The sequence below is a fragment of the Camelus bactrianus genome, chromosome 9, assembly GCF_048773025.1.
Source record: "Camelus bactrianus isolate YW-2024 breed Bactrian camel chromosome 9, ASM4877302v1, whole genome shotgun sequence".
Lineage (NCBI taxonomy): Eukaryota > Metazoa > Chordata > Mammalia > Artiodactyla > Camelidae > Camelus > Camelus bactrianus.
In genome coordinates, this window is record NC_133547.1 from 57,160,339 (window position 1) to 57,176,997 (window position 16,659).

Below are 16,659 nucleotides of genomic sequence, written 5' to 3' on the forward strand. Positions count from 1 at the left end.
AGATCTCTGTGCTGCTGGCTCCCCTCCCACCTCAGCAGCCAGGGGAGTGATGTCAGTCAACCTCCTTCTCTCTCTGGGCTTTCTCATTTGCAAGGTCACATCCCCCTGAAAGAAATGCTGTCTGAGGATATTTTTCAATATGTAATAACAGAATTGTTTGTTTGTTTTAACATTACTATTTCACAAATACAAATTTAGCACTGACATCAAAATTAAGAGAAATCACTTTTTTCTCTAGATTTCCCTTGTCCCTGGTTCACCTTATTGCATAAGGTAGTACACACTGCATTCATTGATGGCAAAACAACACATATATTTGAAAGCGAACAGCTGGAATTGAGGGGAACAGTACCCCAGGAAGGTATTCCTCTTCATTCTCTTCTCTCTGAGAATCTGTGGGGAAAAGTGGCGTTGCCCCTCCGCCCCAACCCAAAGAGGACCCTGCTCCCTCCCTCCCATTCTTATAGGAGGAAACTTCCCTAGTTCTCAAGTAGAAAGTTGGGGTGGCCCAAAGCCCAGCATATGCCCTGGAGCCTTAGGAGAAATGGACAATGGCAACACAAAAGTGTGACTGACAATATGTTGTAATTACAATAATGATTTATAAATAAGCACTCTAGAATGACTGGTTAGGGACACACAGAGGGTCTCTGGTGAGTACAGCATAACTGGAGGAAAAGCCTGTATCCCCAGATAGCAGGATAGCAGGCAAAGTTCAGACGCTCTCCTTGCAAACGGTCATCTGGAGATGTGTGCCCAAATAGTTAGCAAGGACTTGTTAACAACCACTCTGAGTAGAAAAGGAGGAAAACCTGAAAACCTAGGTCCAGAGAGCTGGGCCAGGCCCTTTAGTCAGTAAGGGCTCAAGTATGCGGAACATGCAGTGGGGGGAAGTTGGGGTGGGGGAAGTTGGCCCATGGGAACTAAGAGTAGGGGAGGGGAAGAGGGAGGAAACAGAAACCCACCCCAGGCTGAAGTGTGGAGACAGAAGAGACGCAGGAGTGCTGAGCCTGGATCTCAAAGCCCCAGCTGCTTTCAGGACACACTGGGTCCCTAGAGCTTTGTGGCCCCACCTCCTCAGGGCCAAGGCCCCAAACAACAGGGAGCATGGAGTCAGGAGTAATGAGCTTACCAGGGTTCCAGGTACCCTGTCAGCATTCCGCATGCAGCTTCTCCAAAGCAAGGACATCATCTCCTGCAAACGCTTCCTCCACCTGACCGCCCCATTTCAGCTAAAAGAACCAACCTCATTACCCAGACACTGAAGTGTCAAACCCCAGCCAATCAAGTGTCTGTTCCAGAAGATATCTACTTTCACAGTTTTCTAGAATCAGTCCCTTCTTTTCCATTTTTACTGCCAAGTTGCTGCCTTCATTACGTCTCACCTGGACCCTATCTAGTTTTCCATTTTCTCCCTCCCTTCTTTCTTTGTCCCCTTGTGACCCAGCCATACCTTGCTGCCAGTCCACCCTCTGCCTGCTCAGAAACTTGTCAGAACCAAGTCCTCCCCTTGCTGCCTGCCAATTCAAGTTCTCATCTAGCACCCTGCTGGACTGATCTTTTGCAGTGTCCATTTCCTCATCTTCCAGGGACATTAGCTTTCACATACAGTCTGGGGGGCTGCATACCATGCCACCAGCCCTTCCCTTCCACCAGCCAAGGGAGGAAGCATGTCCTGAGGCTGGACCAACTAGACATCTCCTCCTTAGGATGTGACTCCCAAGCTGTGGTGACAAAATTACAGAGCACAGCTGGAACAGATTTATCCTGGTGACAGTGGTACCCTGAAGAGGCTGGTCCTTGACTCCTGTTGTACCCACACCAAGACCCTGGAGGGGAGCTGGGTCCTGAGTTATCCCTCTGATTTTGGGAGTTTCCATAGCCCTCCAAGGAAGTCCTTTCCTGCCAAAGTCAGCCAAGTTGTTGCTTGTAACCAAGCTGGATCTTCTCATTATTTTTTGAAATACCTCTCCTATGCTTCAACTAAAAGGGAAAATTTCCCAAAGTGCCATGGTGGACTCTCTCTGCACCTGTTGGCCTGCACACCTATCGGCCTGCACACCTCTCCAGCCCACAGGCGCTGCTGGAACTCTGCCCCTTTAGGGCCCAACTCAAAGTCCTCTTTTGAACTCTGTACTTGGATGACTTCTACCTCCTTTAAACCTACAAGAACTGGCTGCCCCTTCTGCCTTCCACTGTAGACACTGGTGTCTTATCCTTCTCCCAGGGGACAACGACTTGGACATTGTCTCCTCCACAACACCCAGCATAGTTCCAGGCTCAGTAAAATTCACCAGGCTCTGGGGGCAGACAATCCAAAGGACAATTACAGGTTTGCTGAGCAAGACAGTGAGTGACAAAAAGCACAGCATGTGCTGTCAGAAAGACCTGAGTCTGACTTCCGGATCCTCCACTTACTTGCTGTTTTTGGGCAAGCCTCCTAAGTTCTGTAAACCTCAGTTCTCCAATGAAAGAATGACAGTATGCCGACCTTGAGCCATTGCTGTGAGGGTCTAACATGTGAGAATATCTAGCACGGGGTCGGGCTAGGAGTAAGCACTCAGGGGACAGCAGCTGTTATTCCAGCTATTCAGAGCTACTGCTTTAGCAGATACTCCATCGGAGGGTTGGAATCAGGAGTCCTTGGCCTCTGTGTGACCCACAGTGCACCTCTCTGTTCCTCAGTAACCCCACCTGGGTCTACATCTGCCTTATAAACATCCCAAAAACCACAGGTAGAAAATGCTTGGCAAGTAAAAACACAATGTAAGTGATTCCTTCTGTTTTTCTAAATTTCAGAGATTCTCAGGCATCTTGTCCAGTGTGCAGCCATGGCCAGCACCCCAACCTGCTTGGTCTGAGGGACAGGGATAAGGCAGATGAAGGCCTGGTTCGGCGTCTGCTTCCCCATGTCCACACAGCCACCCCTTTTCCAAGGTCTTGGTGCCAAAATGTCCTGCTTTTGTGGGGCCTTTCTTCAAATAACCGTGGGGCAGTTTCAGCTGTGTGGTTACAGAGGGACTGAGAGCTCAGGCACCATAAGTCATCCCTACCATTAACCTAGCTAGCACTAGGCAGCATGAGAACAGAAGAAAAGACCAATCCAGGGCAGGTGCCAGAACAAGCCCAGATGGGGAAGCAAGGTGGGAGGATTAATCTCCCAAGCAACTGTCATGGCCACAAACCAGTGGTTCTCAAGCGTTATCACCAAGGAGCTGGGTAGAAATCAAATTCTAGGCCTCACCCAGACTGCCTGAATCAGAAAACTCTGGGAGTGGAGCCCAGCAATCTGTGCCTTAAACAGCTCTCCAGGGGATTCTGATGTCTGGTCAAGTATGAGAAATCTGCCCTAAACATTTAACTGGCAAGACTCTCCAATTTAACTTAAATTTCTGAACATTTACCATGGGCCAGCTGGTGATATTTCGGAAATAAGGACACATCTGAAGAACTTCCACAGTCTAATGGGGACCAAAATCAAGTACATGAATACACAAGGCAAAGGAATCAGCTTTCCACCCTCTTACCAGACCCCACACCTCAGATCTTCTCTTGCCATGACTGGAGAAAAGGAAACCCCAGTTCTAGGAAACCTGCTCCACATGCTGCTATTTTGGATTTCTCATGGTTGCAGATAGTTTTCTCAAGAAGAGAGTAAGTCTCACCCTAAGGCATGTTTCATGTCCAGAGGTTTGGTTCATGGAGAAATGGTCCATGAGGCCACACCCAGTGGTTCTTAGCAGCTTGGAAAGTGGCACTATCTGGGGTTTGGGCTCAGAAAGTACCTAGAGGGCCGTGAACATGCCACAGCATCACAACACTGCATTCCCGGGCAGGGTCGCTTCCTCAGGTCCCTAGCAAGCTTGCATGTGAGCACACAGGCAGACATAAACATGCACACAGACAGTTGGCCCCCTAGCCTCCCTTCCTCCATTCTCAAGTTACAAGGTTAAAGGCTTCCTATTCACAGCCAAGGGGGAGGGATGAGAGAGCGGGTACTAAAGCAGGGAACCATCTGGTTCAGATCAAGATTGCTCATTCAGGACCCCGATGAACTCCTAGAGCCTTCCCGCCTGCCGAGCCTTCCTGATGGTTCAAAGAGTCCCCTCCCTCCCCCCACTTCCCACTGGGAAACTGAGGATTGGGCTGGGAAGCGATGATCCAAAGGCAAATCTGCCAAGGAAGATGAGGAAACAAAAAAGTGAATTATACAAGCAAGCCTCTGTGCTACCTCTCTGAGCCCTGGCTCCCTCTTCCCTTCAAATCATGAACACCACGACTAAACTTGAGATCACCACCTACAGACACACAGTCTTCCTCCACAAAGAGCTCAGGGCACCTGGCAGGCATCCTTCCCTGAACAGGCAACCCCCTCCAAAGTTAGCGGTAGAACAAGATGAGGCTTAGGGGTGTGGACTCCCAGACTCTTCTTATGCCTCCATTCTCCACCAAGGTAGGAGGTTCCCTCCATCTCAGGGACTTCAGAGTCCACCAGGCATAAGAGGAAGGGATGACAAACCAGTTTCCAGACAACTGTCCCAAAAACAAGATGGGAGTGTGCGTTACTGGCTAGGAATGACTTACCCAGGGATCCCAGAGTACCCTGAACTCCCATCTGCAGCTTTGGCTGAAATAGGCTGCTATTCCCTTTCCACCACCAGCACCTCTCTCTCCCCTTTCCCCCAACACCACCTTAGACTCTTTTTGACAGTGCTTTACAGAGCTATATAGCAAGAGGCAAGATGGATGTAGTTGGTAAGAAACAGAAATCGAAAGGCTAACTTGAGCAAACAAGCAATGGGTGGGTGACTCTACAGGTAGAAAAGGCCAGGAGTAGGATAAGGGAAGGAGGAGGGGGAAACAGAAGTAGGAGAAAGCTAAAGGGGAAACTAAGGCGGGCTCAGCCCAGAGCTGCATCAGGGGGCTAGGAAGTTCGGTCCAGTCACAGAGGAATGACTAGAGGGAAGAAATGACTTCCATGCCAAGGCAGAGGCTCAGGCGAGCCCTACAAGACTGGGGCCAAGTTCCTGGTTTGTGCCAAGCCTCAGTTTCTCCAAAGTGGGAAGGAGGTAAAGCTGTTAGGTTTCATCAGAGAGAACTGGGCCACTGTGGGTGGCAGTGCCAGGTAGGGAAAAAGGAAAGGTGCTGATGGTGCAAAGACAGCCTCCAGCCAAGAGGAGTGGGGCAGGGGTCTCCAGGTAGTGCAGAGGCCGGGAGCGCGCGCGGAGTTTGGGGGTGCGAACTAGGCAGTGGGCTGAAGTCAGAACTGGGGCAAGGAGCGCTTCCTAGGGTTGGGGCTGGGGGCTGGGGACTGCCACCAAGGAGTGGAGCAGTCGCGCCTGGAGGACTGGGAGCGGCTGGAGGTGCGGAAGCAAAAGGCGGGGATGAGGCTTGAGGCCAATGGAAGAGGATCCCCGCCCCTACGGGGGAGCCCAGGGCCCCGACCCCAGGGAAGTTGCCGGGGTGGACTGGGCGGGTCTGGGCCGCTGGCAGAGTCAGTTGCTCGCGCAGGGGTTCAAGGCAGCGAGGGGCCCGGGGTACCCCACATCCTGCCCGCCCTCATCCCGCCCGCGCACCTCAGTCAGCACTCGGCGCCGCGCGGGCCATGCTTGCCGCTCCTGTCGCCGCCTCCGCCCGTGCAGAGAAAGCCGCTGCCGCCGCCGCCGCCGCCGCCGGCGTCCAGACCCGTTAGCTCCGCGGCTCCCCTGCCCGCCCGCAGCGGGCTAGTCCCGCCCTTGCCGGCCCTGCCCTCCCAGAGAGCTGAGCCGCCGCCGCCGCCGCCGCCGCCGCCGCCGCCGCCGCCGCCGCCGCCGCCGCCGCCGCCGCCGCCGCCGCCGCCTCAGCCCAGCCCCTCCCCCCACCCTAGCCCAGCTGAAAGGGAAGGGTGGGGGCAAGGGGTTAGCTGCCCCCTCCCCATTCACATCCTTCTGGTCTGTCCCCTCCCACCGCCTCTTGCACGCGCGCGTGCATGCTGGGATATGGAGTCCAGCCCGCGCTGGGCTGCTGGGTGTGTCCCGCATCCAGGACTACTACTCCCAGAAGAAAGTGCGCGCGCCCTAAAGTCTGTGGGCTTTGTAGTTCGGCCCGGGCTCAGGGAGTCTACCGCGCAGGAAGGGAGAGGGAGATGAGAGAAGTCTATTCCCAGAAGGCCGGGCTCCCGGCGGTGGAAACAGAGGATGTGGAGTCTGCGGTGCCCCGGACCCGGGTTGAATACCTGGCTCTCAAGGGAGATGCAAAGTAGCCCAGGATGCCTCTCAGACATGGCTGTGGCCAGCGCCGGCCGAGCGAGACGGGAGGGGAAGCCTCTGGCCCGAGAACCGCGCCCCGGGTACAGTTCCCATTCGCGCTCGCAAAGAGCCATGACCTGAGGCTAGCTTGGGTTACTGACCCGGCTCCGCAAGCCCGAGCTGCGGTGGGGCGGCCGAGCCCAGGCTGGAGGAGACAGAGCACCACGAGCTGTGTGGGCGTGTGGTTTTCCCTACCTGGGAAAAGGGGGCCGAGTGTCTGGGTTTCCTAGAGCGCTCACCCCCTTAGGCACCTTCTTATTCCAGTCTGTCTTTCTAGCTGATGCCCTTAATTCCCAACTGTTTAAGGCAAAGGGCACACATTTTAAATATTTTTCCATGTCTTCTCTTAGCACATCCTTTCTCCAATTTCCAAACCTAGCTCAAATTCTTAAATGAAGCTTCTGGTCTACGGCAGTTTCGCCCTCTAAACTTCATCTCCTCTGGCAGAGGGGAGGCCTGTAGGTCAGTGGTTCTCAATCTGGCGTGTATCAGATTGTCCTGGAGAGTTTGTTCAGACACAGTTGACCCATACCCCAAATTGCTGTTTTTTCAACTCCATGGTGGACCTGAGAATTTGTGTTTCTAACAAATTTCCAGGTGCTACTGGTCTGGAAACCACTTTGAGAACCGCTGCTGTGGGCGTTTGTTGGCTAGACTTCTGGCATTGTCCTTCAAGGATGAGCCTGCTATGGAATAATATTAGCCTCTGAAGAGCCAGGCCATAGAAAGCTGGATCTCAGGGCTAGTTTAGTACAGAAATGCTTTTTTTTTAATATCAAAAAGACCATTCTTTTATTAGAGTATGTTTATGGTAACTGCATGGAGATATTAATTTCAGGAGACAGAAATGCTCTTTTTAATTGAAACAAATAAAATCAGTTCATGCACTAAAAAGAAAAGTGGGCCTAAAAGATGTTCCAGACCTTAGCCCTTGGCATTCTCTTCAAAGCTGGGAAGGTTTTCTGTTTCAAAGGAGGGCAGCTGAGGTACACCTGGTGCTACACACCCCCCGCTCCCAACCCAAGCTATGGATACAAGGCAGGAGTTGTGATCTCAAACCTCTAGGATAGGGTCAGCTCAGTAGAATCCACTGCTTCTGGGTGGGCTATGACCTAGAACAGGCTGGAGGAGTGAGAGGTGCGAGGTGGATTCCTGACTTGTCAGATACCTGAGAGTGACTCTACTACCTACCTAGGTAGACCTTGCTTACCATCTGCTGTCTTGATGTTCTGGGAACTACAAACCTCTGAAGGGGAAACTTGGTACCCATCATCCTCAGGCACGATCTCAGCTGTGAAAGAACAAAGATTCTCTGCTGGACCAAACTCTAGCCAGGCTTCTCTGGGCCCTCTTCTCCAAAAGGCCTCAGCCTTGGCCTATAAAAACTACACTCTCAACACAAATAATTTCATCCACCCTCCTCCCCCTACATTAAAAGACTTGGGCACAATAGCATAGTTTGTAACAGCTCAGAGCCACATCCCTAGGATGACCCTAGCCCCCTTTAACATGCCTGCTTGATAAAGCACAATGCTACTGAAAGAATTTACTGTTCTAGCCAACACCTGTTGTAAGGTTCCTGACCACCCCTTCTTAGAGCATTTGCTGAAAAGGGCTTACAATTATGACTTCTTCCTCTGTCCCTTTGAGGTGTATATAACATGTATATGTATTATGTGTCTTTCCCAAGGACCTGAAAGCCATTCCTTTGAAATGTAATCATCAGAAAGGATAGGGCCTCTGTCTCCCAGCCTCTGTGGGAGAGTACAATCCTAACTTCAAAAATTGCCAGCTGACAGATACAGCTGGCCTAATCAACATTTGCATGAACCAACCCTTTGTAATTTTTCACTTCCCTGACTCTACTGAGCCCCTGCTCACCTCGCTCCATACTCCCTCATTCTCCCTTGAAATTGCCAGTTCCCTCTGTGCAAATCAAAGTGGAGTTCAGTTCATGCTGGACCTTCTTCCCTATTGCAGTAGTATATTGGTTAAAATTTGTCCTTACCACTTTAACTAGTGTCCGGCATTGTTTATTTTTGACAAAGAGGTTAGCCCTCTATGAGTCCTGGGGGCTCAGGCTCTAGCTTTCCTCCCATCCACCTAGGGTCAGAAGGTGAGTTATCCTTAGGTCCTTGAGCAAGTAGCCAAGTGGCCACCAGAGGCATTGGGCCCTGACTAATGATGACCTTGGAATACTTTTCTAGTTTTTTTCAGATGTGTGTCTCTGTGACAGGCTGAGGGGGCTGAGTAATCCACATGCATCCCCGTGCTCTGCCCCTAAAACCAGCTGCCAGGCCCTTCCTGCAAGGTCTTTGCCTCTGCACCTGAGTCACATACAACGGCAACATTCCCTCACAGGCAGAAGGTAAATGAGCCTTTTTGAGTTTACATTCATCTCCCAAATCTCTGTTAGCAGATTATTCAGGGAGAATTAAGATGTCCTTTTATGGGCAGGACAGAGAGACCCTCTTGATTCCTCGACTCCAACAGGAACTCCCCTCCTCGCCCTAACTACCTCCCAATTAGATGTCAGATTGGTTCACCCATGTCCGCTTCTTGTTGTGCTTTTCTATCCTCTCCACCCATCCAAATTCTGCGCAACTGTCCAAAGTCTGCCTTGAGTTTTTCTTCTTGCACAAGGTTCTCCCCAACTGCCTCAGACACATAGCCACACATGAACATCTCCCCTTGTGTAGCACTTGAATTTGCCTCATTGACTTGAAAGCCTAACTCTGCTGGTGAGCATCCAGTTAAAGAAAAGCAGTGGTGCAGAGAGTCAATGCAGCTGATGAAAGCACAGGGTTTTGGAGGCAGACAGTTACTAAGTAGCAAGGTGCAAAGAGGAGCTGGCTCCCTTCTTCCCTGGGTTTCTGATCCATCTGGCAGCTCCCACACCTAATGGTTTGTGTGACCCAGAGCAAGTTATACAGTTCTGTGATCTGTAAGATGGCAATAATAATAATAGAGCCTGTCTTTTAGAGTTGTTTTAAAGAATAAATGCCAGCAATCCCACTCTTGGGCATATATCTGGAGGAATACTAATTCGAAAAGATACATGCACCCCAATGTTCACAGGAGCACTATTTACAGTAGCCAAGACATGGAAGCAACCTAAATGTCCATTGAAAGATGACTGGAAGCCATAAAAAAAGAATAAAATCATGCCATTTGCAGCAACATGGATGCACGTGGAGATCATCATACTAAGTGAAGTAAGCCAGAAAGAGAAAAAAAAAACACTGTTATGATATCACTTACATGTGGAATCTAAAAAAAAAAAAGACACAAATGAACTTCTTTATAAAACAGAAACAAACTCACAGAAAACAAACTTATGGTTACCAGGGGCAAAGGAATGAGAGGGATAAATTGGGAGTTTGGGATTTGCAGATACTAACTACTATATATAAAATAGATAGACAGCAGGGGTTTCTACTGTATAGCACAGGGAACCATATTCAGTATCTTGTAGTAAACTATAATGAAAAAGAATATGAAAAGGAATATATGTATGTATATGTATAACTGAAACACGTTGTTCATCAGAAAGTTAATCTATAAGTTTAATGTGACCACAGTTCAAATACCAGGAGGGTTTTTGTGGGCTATTTTTTGGAGGAGTAGATAAAATTTTGTGTGTATGTGTGTGTGTGGGGGGGGCGTAATGAGGTTTATTTATTTATTTATTTTTAATGGTGGTACAGGAGATTGAACCCAGTACCTCGTGCATGCTAACCATATGCTCTACCATTGAGCTATACCTTCCCCCAAAATTTATTTTAAAATTTCATTTGGAAAAATAATAAGCAACACTAGTGTCAATGAATATTGATCAATAGTTGAACTAAGAAAGAAATGGAAAATTCTATTAAAGCCAACTTGAGGACTCTTCTGCCTGTTAGAGGTCAAAGCACAGTTATTTAAGTTCTTGAGATAAGAGGTTAGACATCAGATGACATATTGGCAGTTTACAGAATCCAGATCTGCATGTACAAAGCAAGTAGTGTGTCATCATGATCACTCACAAGATTAAGAAGGAAGGTTATCTCCTAAGGAGATCTGGTTAATACAGATACACAGTACACTCTAAAGGGGAAGGAGAAAGCCCAAACAGGCAGAGAAAATTTTTATGTTTAAATTTTTCTTGTCTTGCCATAAAATATGAATTTCATTTCATCACTTGTTAGGAAATTTTTGAAAATCTAACACTAGTGAAGGGTGTTAGCCCTCTCAGATATTAAACATATTATAAACGTACAGTTAAAATAGTGTGATAGATCAATAACAGACCTGCAAGTCTAGGAATAAACTTAAATATTCATGGAAACTTGAATATGGTAAAGATACATTTCATGTAAGTAGGGGGAAGATGAATTATCCTATAGATGGTGCAGGGACAATAGAGGACCATCTGCTTAAAAAAATGTCAACTCTGGATCTAGGCAAAAATCACCACTGGCTACCAATATCACAAACAATGAACATAAACAGATAACTGACCCCTGATGGAAGTACAATATTCTGAAAGTAGTGGTGAAAAAAGAAATCACCTGAAATCTGACAATTACCAATGTACAGAAAATACAGGTATCAGAGGAACATGTTATTTGAAACCATGGGCATTCAATCTACAAAATTCAGTGAGAAACTGTATAGGACAAATGACCCAGCTTCTTCAATGAATACACTGAAAAAAATTTTTAAGGACAGAGGAGAATCTGTAAATTAAAAAAAAAAAGCTATATCAACCAATTGCAACGTACAGACTTTATTTGAAACCTAATCCCAACAAACTGAAAAAATGTATGAGAAGAGGGGAAATTTGACACTAACCATTGGATGTTAAATAATTATTAATTTTAAATGTGCTAATGGTGTTACGGTTAGTTGTGTGTGTGTGTGTGTGTGTGTGTGTGTGTGTTTAAGATACTTCATTTAGTGATGTATACTGAAAACATGAAAACATATTTATGGAATGACAAGATGTCCAGGGTTTGCTTCAAAATAATCCGTGATTGGGGTGGACGTATAGATACAAGGTTGGCTAAATTGGTAATTGTTGAATCTGGGAGATAATGGTCACTTGAGATTTATTATAACATTTTTTTTCGACTTTTGCATGTACTGTATTTGAAGTCTTACATAATAAAATTTTTTTTTAAAGTTCAGTCAGATTTCTACCTCATACCAAGCTAAAAACCAAAACAACAATAAAAACCAAATCAATAGAAAAATGTTATCCCAGGGTAAAAGGCTAATACAAAGTGCTCTGTAAATCAGGAAAAAGATGACCAAGAAACCAACAGGACATGTGAAAAGAGTATAAATAGACAATTTACAGAGAAGAAAACACAAATGGCTGTAACATGAAAAGATGCTTAGCTTCACTCTTTTTTTAAAAATTGTGGTAAAATATACAGAACATAAAATTTACCATCTTAACCATTTTTAAGTGTACAGTTCAGTGGCATTAAGTATGTCCATATGGTTGTGCTACCATAACCACCAGCCACTCACAGATTTCTTTTCATCTTGCAAAATTGAAATTCTGTACCCATGAAACAATAACTCCCCACATTCTCCTCTCCCCCTAGCCTTTGACAACCACCAGTCTACTTTCTGTCTCTGTGAATTCAACTATCAAGTCATGTAAATATGAAGACGATATTTGTCCTTTTGTGTCTGGCTTATTTCACTTAGCATAATGTCCTCAATGTTCATCCATGTTGCAACATGTGTAAGGATTTCCTTTTTCTTTTTAGGCTGAATAATATGCTATTGTATGTATATACCACATTTTATCCATTCATCCACTGATGGACACTTGGGTTGCTTCCATCTCTTGGCTATTATGAACAATGATGTTATGAACACAGATGTGCAAATATCTCTTTGAGTCCCTGCTTTCAATTCTTTTGGATATATACCCAGATGTGTAATTGCTGGATCATGTGACAGTTCTGTTTTTGATTTTTTGAGGAACCACCATAATGTTTTCCACAGTGACTACAATTTTCTATTCCTACCAACAGTATACAGGGTTCTGAATTTATCCACATCCTCACCAACACTTATTTTCTCAGAGCTTCACTCTTAATGAAAGAAATACGAATTAAAACCACACTGAGCTATCATTTTTCACATATCAGATTGGCAAAGATCAAAAAGCTTGACAGCTATCTTGGCAGAAGTGAGGGAACAAGGATTCTGGTACACTGCCGGTATGGCTGGAAATCCTTACAGCCTCTATGAAGAGCAATTTGGTAATATCTTCAGATTACGCATGCACACGCCATTTGACCTAGCAACTTGTAAAAAGATATCCTATCTGCACAACTATCTACTTAGTTACAAACAGAGAGAACTATTTGTGACAGCATTGTAAGAGCAAAGATTAAAAATGATCAAAATGTTGATGGTCTAGATTAAAGATTAAATGAATGGAACTGAAGAAGCTTCAGTTTACGGTGTCTTTTGTTATCATTACTTCACTAGAAAATACTGATTAGGTATTGATTAAATTAATTAAAGTATTTTGTAGCCCCTGGCAGAATAAATTGGCAGGCAGCTCAGGGAGGTAAAGTGGTTTGTACAAGGTCATCCATAGAAAGTGTCCTACCTGTTCCTCATATGCAAAGCATAGTGGCAGGCACTGTGAAAATAAATGAAATTGAAGAATTGGACCCTGTCTTCTAGAAGCTTGAGACTTAAAGCACTCTGACAGACACTAACAATACTAAACTTTTTTTAAGTGCCCTTTCTATTATATCAATGGAGACCATCAGTCTGGTGTATAAACTGAGGCCCAGATCACAGAAACGGTTTCTCAAAGGTCATACAAAAAGGCATAAGAAGAATGCTGAGTAAAACAGAAGTCATCCTTCCATTTGTGCCCCAACCTTAGTGTCCTAGGGGTCTCATTCCAAGGGACCCACTTTCCATTAATATTCTATGCACTGGGTCAGCCTTCAACATTATAGGTCCTGTGAGATGCTCCCCCAAAAAGGATTCCCTAACCTAACATGTTTGTGAAATGCTTTATATGTTAGCGTAAAGCTTCCCCATGCACACAGGTATTTTTTTTCCCCTAGCTTTATCCACTGAGAAAGCCTGGGAGCAGTGACACCCTATTAGTAACAACCACACTGAGCTTGTTATTTTATTAAATTGAGGTGAAATTCATATAACATAACATTCAATTAACCATTTTAAAGCATACAATTCAGTGTATTTATTAATATTCACAATGTTTTATAACCAATATCTTTATCTAGTTCCAAAACATTTTCATCACCCCAAGAGAAAACCCACTAAGCAATCATTCCCCATCCTCCCCACTCCCAGGGCCTGGCAACCATTCATCTGTTTCCTATCTCTATGGATTTAATTATTTTGGATATTTCATATACAAGAAATCATACACTATGTGGTCATTTGTGTCTGTCTTCTTTCACTTCGCATAATGTTTTCAAGATTCATCAATGTTGCAGTGTGTATTAGTATTTCGTTCTTTTTTATGGCTGAAAAATATTCCATTGTATGGATATATCACATTTTGTTTATCCAGAATATTGGATTTCTTTTCCATTTTTCTTTTCTTCCAGTATATTAGTTTTTTAAAGTTGTGAGAAGAAAATAAACCAGTCTACCTTTGTTTAATGGACCTGCACGCCCTCTGCTGCAACACTTGTTAATATCCTATAGAAGCACACTTTGGAAAATACTGCACAAGATACTTACCAAAGGCAGGTCAGGCTCTGAGGAAAAGGGGCTGTTTAATGATAAAGTACACCTAACAGCTCTCCAGAAAGAGTTTGCTGTTTGGTTATCCTATCAGGTCTGGGTTTTGATTATTTAAAACCATATCAGTAGCTTCAGTTTCTCCTTGGAAGACTCAGCAGGAGAATTTAATAGCCTCTCCCTACTTTCTTTAGCCAGCCTCCATCTCTTTGCCAGTCTCCCTGCAGTAAATACTCTTGGTTCTATCCCTTTACAGGGGTGGTGCACCCATTCTCCAGCTGTTGTGAGTGTTGGCTGCTAATGTCTCATATCTCTGCCCTTCTCTGGAGAATTGTTCTCAGTCCCCGTGTGTTGCTTTGCCCAGAGATGCCTGGGAAGTTATGTTCCTCCTTTCCCCACCTCCCCTAGGTCTGCAGTCCATGAATGACAGATGTGAGGTACAAAGCCCAGCTCCCTTGCTTCTAAGAGGGATAAACCTTGTGGTGCATTTTATGCTCCAGGGCTCCCCATAGGATCAGGCGAAGGCTAGACTTAGCTGAACCCACATCTTTGCTTGACTTCTTCCCCTGCCCTATCCTGCCTCCCTCACTGCCCTAATAAATCATTTGCACAAGAATCTCTTTCTCAAGCTCTGTATCTAGGGAACTCAACCTAAGATATCCTTGTGGGTAGTCCTGGCTCTCAGGGGGATTTCCTGCTACCAGCAGCAGCCACACATCTCATGCAGGATCCTGCAGAATGTACCTCCTCCTAGAAGCCTTCCAGAACTGCACCCTCACATTCTGACATCATGATAGTTTAACAAGGAAGTTAGACGCCTACTCTGTGCCAGGCACTGTGCCAAACCCTTCATATACATTAGCTCACTGAATCCTCCCAACAACCTGGTTAGGCAAATACTACTGTGTTCTTACAGGGGAATGAAACTGGTGCTCAAAGAGGTCGAGAGGTTTTCTCACTGTCAGAAAGTGATGGGAACTGGGGAGAATTTGTCTAATTCCAAACCCTGTATTTAACCACTAGAATTTGCCCTATATTATGGCATCAGAATGCTTTTTATGTCTCTATCTACCCCAGACAATGTGTCTACACACAGAGCAGAGAGCTACATGTTTTTGTGTCTGCTACTGACAGATTGCACTGAGGGCTTTATCCTGTTTAAACAAACAAACCTTCCATGAGTATCTTTGTTAGTGGCCTTGAAACCACTCCCCACCTGGCCAGCATGCTTGCCCTAGGAGGTGGCACGAAGCCCTTCGCCTCTGAGCATCTTGGAGCACACTGTTTTCCTTGAGCCTCCGCCAAAGCTGCAGATGCAGGCATCCCTGCCTTCCACTTTACTGCAGAGTGGGGATCTGCATTGCTGAGAACAACAGCAGTGGGAAACAGCTCATCACCTCCCTGGAGGCCTCCTGGGTTCACAGGAGAAAAGAGCAGGTGCTAAAGTGTGTGAGAAGGAGGATGAGACTTCGGCCAAGAGAAGAGGGGCCTGACTCTAGTGGGAGAAGACTGAGGGAAAGAGAGAGATATAGGGGAGGAGGCAGAGTAGTGAGAGCTGAGCAGGGGACTGTTCTGTATTCATTCAGTCAACATATTGTTTTAACCACCTACAATGTCCTAGGCAGATTCTAGTTAGAGGATACAATAGTGAGCAAATCTACTACTGTTTTAATGAGGCCTGTGGGAATAACAACAAACATAACCATAATAGTGGTTAATATTTTGGGAGCATTTACTATGGAGTCAAGCATTTATTTATCTTATCCTCATAAAAATCTCAGGCATTTGATACTAATACAGATGCATTTTACAGATGAAGACAAGGGAATACAGAGTAGCCAATGACTAGTCAAGGTTGCACAGTGTTAGAGCAAGGTCACCTATCTTCTTTGAGACTGACTACTGGACCTCTCAGGCTCCTTATTAATGACAGTAGATTTGGAAAGTATATTCTTGTAAGAAAAATTCAAAAAATACCAATTAAGCTCAAGTTCTCCCTGCCTATCCCTATGCCTGGTAGTCTCCACCTCACAGTGTGCTCCTTCCAGTCCCGTTCCTGTCCACATGTACTATATGTCCACATATATGACTTTTGACCTGGGTGGCTTCCCATAGATAATGTTCTTCAATAAATGTCTTGAATGTCTTTGCCTATTGTACATATAGATCTAGCTCATTACTTCTAACTGCTGCATAGTATTCCATCCCATGGATGTGTCTAGTTTAGTTTTCCAGTACTCTAGAGAGTTTCCAATTTTCCACTATTACAAACAACGCTGCCATTCATAACTTTCCAAAAAAGCTGCCGAGTTGGAAAGTTTCTACCAGAGGACTCACGTGATGAACCCTCGAAAGCATTGCCAATTGGCTGATCCTAGGGTAGTCGCTTATGCTGGGACGACATCACTGTCTCCCCCGGTCCCCTCGGTTTTTTTTTTTTTTTTTTTTTTTGATCTTCGGAGAAAAGCGGCGCCCCCAGGCCTGGCCAGGGGTTTAAGCAAACAAACAAACAAACCCCCAAACTGGAACCCCGAGTCCCAGAAAACAAGCTATGTCTTTAAGACCCACCGGTCCCTCTGGGAGTTGTAGTTTTACCGTCCAGCGAAGCCGCCGTCTCCCCTCACCTCCC

The 16,659-nt window shown here is 45.9% G+C and overlaps 1 protein-coding gene across 1 annotated transcript in view; it reads right to left on the reverse strand.

Moving 5' to 3' along the window:
• Window positions 1–5,807, reverse strand: part of ST3GAL2 (ST3 beta-galactoside alpha-2,3-sialyltransferase 2) — a 43,003-nt gene extending 37,196 nt beyond the window's left edge. The window contains exon 1 of the mRNA XM_074370445.1: window positions 5,577–5,807. The gene's annotated coding sequence lies outside the window, so the exon portion shown is untranslated. The remainder of the gene's footprint in view (window positions 1–5,576) is intronic.
• Window positions 5,808–16,659: the final 10,852 nt, after the last annotated feature.